Here is a 5,063-nt window from a genome sequence, read left to right on the forward strand (position 1 = left end):
ATGATCGCTTTCAATGGGCATCATTATCAGTCCAAAAATATTTTACAATTTCAAGATTACAAGTGCTGAATGAAAAAGTAATACCGACAATACACAGGAGTTTGAAGAAACGAGGTTGTCAGTTGTCGTCGGAGTAGCAGAGCGCAGTTGAAGCGTTCGAAGCAGCGTATTAGAGCATAGGTCGTTCTGTTTGAGATTGATTCTCTAGCTGCTTCCCGAGGCTCCTTTTTATAGGCTCTATAATGTTGATCCAGATCCCCAAGTCTCGGGATCAGGCTTGACCCGAGGCGGATCGGTCGACCGATCAGGCGATCTCCTCCTATCCAATCCGTTCGCTCCGCTTCGATCTAGTCAAGTCTCATCCCGGGTTCGGTCAACTGATCCCGTCGTTCGGTCGACCGATCCGCTTCTTTGACCTGATCAACCTGGCTTGATCCAGTCGTCGATGATCCTTGGTTCGGTCGACTGATCCAAAGGTTCGGTCGACCGATCCTCTGGTCGAGCATGGTCTAATCTCTATAAATCTGATCTGTTGACTTGGGGGTTCGGTCGACCGATCCCAAGGTTCGGTCGACCGATCAAGGTCAGATCTAACCCTACACAAAAATATTAGTCACCTTCAAAACAGAGTTAGAACAGATAATATACGAAAAGATAGATTGACAGTCTTTGAACTGTCCGGTTCTGACTTCAGATTTCCTACCGGAAATCCTAGGTCGAACCAACGCCTACTGTTCCCTCTTCCTGGGAACGCGTCCTCACCTACTCCCTTTAGGAGAGATTACCTGATGCCAGTTCGGTCCTCCAGACCGACTGTACTTTCTGCCTAGGGTTACCACACCCTAGGACCTAGGGTTATCACCCTCTAGGGTTTTTCTCCACCTAGGGTTACCAATCCCTAGGACCTAAGGTTGCCGCCCCTTAGGGTTTTCCTCCACCTAGGGTTACCACCCCCTAGGACCTAAGGTTACCTCCCCTTAGAATTTTCACCTTGCCTAACCGCAGCTATGACTTTTGCCTAAGACCATTTAGGACTTTCCTGCAATCTCCATCAGACATGTTAGATCACAAATAGGCTTAACTTTGACTCCTTTGCCATTATCAAAACTTGTGTTCGATCGTTGGATGCTTCCCGCACCAATAATTGCTTCCCTCATAATGATTAGTAAGTCTATAGTGAGAGAACTTTTTATAGAATCTTATGGTAAAACCCCTCATTGGGACTCTCCAAAGGAGAAAGTCTCTGAATCTAGTAGAACAAGAGCCCCCTAGGCCCTCCATTCTTAAGGGACATCCTACAAAATGAATTGTCAGGCACTTTCAGGTGTTGCAGATCGAGGAATATAATGGTACTATATATCTCGAAGATCATATACGTAAATTTGAAAACACTTCTTTGTTATATCAGTATACGAATGACGTCAAGTGTCAAGTTTTCTTAACCACACTCTCAGACTCGGCGCAGAGGTGGTTTAGACGACTCCTCGCCTCTTCTATTCGAACTTTTGAAAAGTTTAAAGTCATCTTCATGGAACACTTCACAATCAATCGAAGATACCAAAAAATGTTGCATGATTTATTAGCCCTCAAGCTAAAACTTAAAGAACCCCGAAAAGAATATTTGCAACGATTTAATATGGTGGTCATGGATTCTTCCTTGGTTATCCTAGAGGTACAAGTCAACGCTTTCTTGCAAGGCTTGATCGATGAAGATTTTTTTATATCTTTGGTGAAAAGGCCCTCAACCAACTTCGAAGGATTATAAGTCCAGACACTTGAGTATATTCAAGTTGAGGAAGCCCTGTATACAAAGATAAAGGAAGCTCCAACTCAAGCTTCGACATTTTTTTTTAAACACTACTAATTTAAGACCAAGTCTTGGTACTTCTTTCTAGTTTTCTATTTCAGTAATCAATGGCCCAACTTGAGAGATTCAACATTGCTCATTTTCCTCTCTTTAATGGAAACGATTTTTTGTATTGGCAGAAGAGAATGGAGGTATATTTGAAGACAAACATCGAGCATGGTTCACCATCTGACAAGGGTACTACGTGCCTATAGACGAAGCAACCAAAATACCACTCGATTAAGAAAGATGGAGTTCAGAAGATAAGAAGAAAGCCCAGATCAACTCAAAAGCATTAAACATGATCCAATGTGAACTCATGAAAGAAGAACTCAATTAGTTGGCCTACATGAGAACGTAAAGGAGCTATGGACAAGCTCATCAAATTACAAGAAGGAACTAATGATGCCAAGGTAACTAAACGAGACCTACTTCTAAATTCATTATTTAATATTAAAATACAAGAAGGAGAAACCGCAAGCCAACTACACACAAGGATCAAGGATATCCTCAACGACCTGCATATGATTGGACATCAATTTGAGAACTATGACATTATTAGGTATGCTCTAAACTCGTTCCCTCGAACCTCACTATGGGCATCAATCATAGATACTTATAAAGTTTCAATGAACCTTTCAAAATTAAAACTAGATGAATTATTTTGTGAATTAGAGCTGCATGAACAAACCAATGCCACAAAGGTCGAGAAAGAAATTGTATTTCTTACAGATACTTCGAAGAGAGCTAAACCCAAAGTGGAAACTGAATGCAAATCGGAAGCTGGCAAACCAAAGCAAACTAGCTACCTCACGCTGATGACAACCGGAGGTGAATTAAATCAAGAAGAAGAGTCCGAATACGAGTCGAGCAACGGATCCACATCTGGTTCAGATGAACCAACTAGGGTAACATTTAATTATACCATATTTTTTTTTAAAATTATTTCTTGCTTAAATAAAAAAATTAACAAAAACTAAGGAACACGCTAAACTCCTCCTTAAGGAAAATAACATCCTTTAAGGAACAACTGAGCATGACCTCCTTAACTAACCAAGTTCAAAATAGAAATTTAACTCAAACTACAAATCTTGAGGAAGAAAATCCTATCTTGAAAAGTCAAGTTAAAGAGTTAAAAGAATAGTTGAAAAAATTTATCTCAGGATCCAAGTTATCTAAACATGATAATTGTATCTCAAAGAGTTATGTATAATAAATCTGGACTTAGATATAAGTCTAACTCAACATTTAAATCATTTTAAACTCTAACTCAAAATAAAAAATTAACTAAAGCTTGGGTTTTGAAAGTATGCCTAACCATGCAAGTAGGACTCAATCAATACTATGTATAAAAAAAAATAAAATTCACTACTTAAATCAAAATAAACCAAATTAAACCTTTAAAACTTAATTCAAACCTAAAGAATAAAATCAAATCAAATAAATAAAAAACTAAACCTAAATTAAATAAAAACAAAATTAATCTAAACTCAAACTATAACCAAGTTTATTATAACTATAAAGTAAATCGACACAAACTTAAAATCTAAACTCAAAATTTAATAATTCAAGGGAGTCTCCAAATTAGTTGGCACATCTAAAATAATAATTTACCCGACTGGGTAATTAGGACTATGATAAATATGGATAAAAGTTTAACTTAATAAATGACACAAAAAAGTTTTGGATGATAGTAGGTTAGGGAAGCTTTGCCTATGTATGTCTAGGAAGATATGACTTCGACTTGGTGTATTTGACTTAGTAGAACTAACTGAAGCTACCCCTCACTAATCCTAACTGGTTAGACCAAAGTTTTATATTAAGTTTAGTGGATAGAACTATTTAAAATTTTTTGAAGGCGTGGTTACTCTAATGATGTCCAAGTGGTTCACCACAGCTTAGACGTTTATTCAAAGAATGCTTGTTTGTTGAATCGAAAGCTAAACTTAAATCTAATACAAGTTAAACCAAACCCTGAAATTCAATTTAATTCATCTCACAAAATTATAAGATTCTCTGATTGAAAATATAGATCGGGTGAAATTAATAAGGATTAAATTATATTAAAATTCAAATTAATTAAATTATATTAAAATTTAAATTAATTAAACTAAAATTCAAATTCAAATTAATTCAATTAAAATCAAAGTTTAATTCAAGTTCAAATAAATTAAATTCAAATTCAAATTAATTCAATTAAAATCAAAATTCAATTCAAATTAATTAAATTAAAATTAATTAAATTAAAATCAAAATTTAATTAAAATTAAAATTTAATTTAATTAAAATTAAAATTAAAATTCAAGTTAATTAAATTTAAACTAAACTCAAATTTAAGTTCACACTTGAGCTAAAAAAAATTTTCCTACTCTTTATTGGAATCTAAATGGATATTTAACCGTCGTTACTCTTAACACATGACTGGGATCAAGCAATGCTCGCAAAATTAAGTTTCAAAAGACTAGGAACAGTTGCCCTTGAAAACAACGACAAACTAAAGATAAAGGTAATTGGAATAGGTAATATTGAACTAAAATCTAATTTCATTATTCATAAAATACTACTTATTGAAAATTTCAAATTTAACTTACTCAGTGTTAGCCAATTGTATGATTCAGAGTATAAGGTTAGGTTTAGATCTACTGAATGTTTAATTAAACATATAAAAAATCCTACAATAAAATTAAAAGGACTCAGGAATAATAATATTTACACAATTAACCTAGCTAACTCTTCACTTAAGTGTCACTTGACACAAAAGAGGAAACCTGGTTATGACATACGAGAATGCCTCACACTAACTTCAGAAAACTCGCCAAACTAAATGGCTTATTTGGAGGACTACCAAAACTACTCAACTTAGACTCAACAATTTATAATGCTTGCCAATAAGGAAAACAGACTAAATCAACCCATAAACCAACTAATCGAACTCAAACTAATTAACATTAGAATTATTATACATAGATTCATTTGACTCACATTGTAAGATCCGGAAATTAAATAATAAGTATTATTAGAGAAATAGCCTTATTAGATTTTTAGGAAATTTTTAAAAAAATTTCGGGATTTAAACGGAGTTCGTTTGACACGTTTAAGGGGATGAATTGATTAGGCTTAGAGAAAACTTGTTTGGAATACTCATTTAGTTGGGAGTTGATTGTGTTAATTAACCTAGGTATAAATCATCTAAACCTAAGTTCCTAATCTTATTCCT

This window comes from Zingiber officinale, chromosome 3A, assembly GCF_018446385.1.
Source record: "Zingiber officinale cultivar Zhangliang chromosome 3A, Zo_v1.1, whole genome shotgun sequence".
Classification (NCBI taxonomy): Eukaryota; Viridiplantae; Streptophyta; class Magnoliopsida; order Zingiberales; family Zingiberaceae; genus Zingiber; species Zingiber officinale.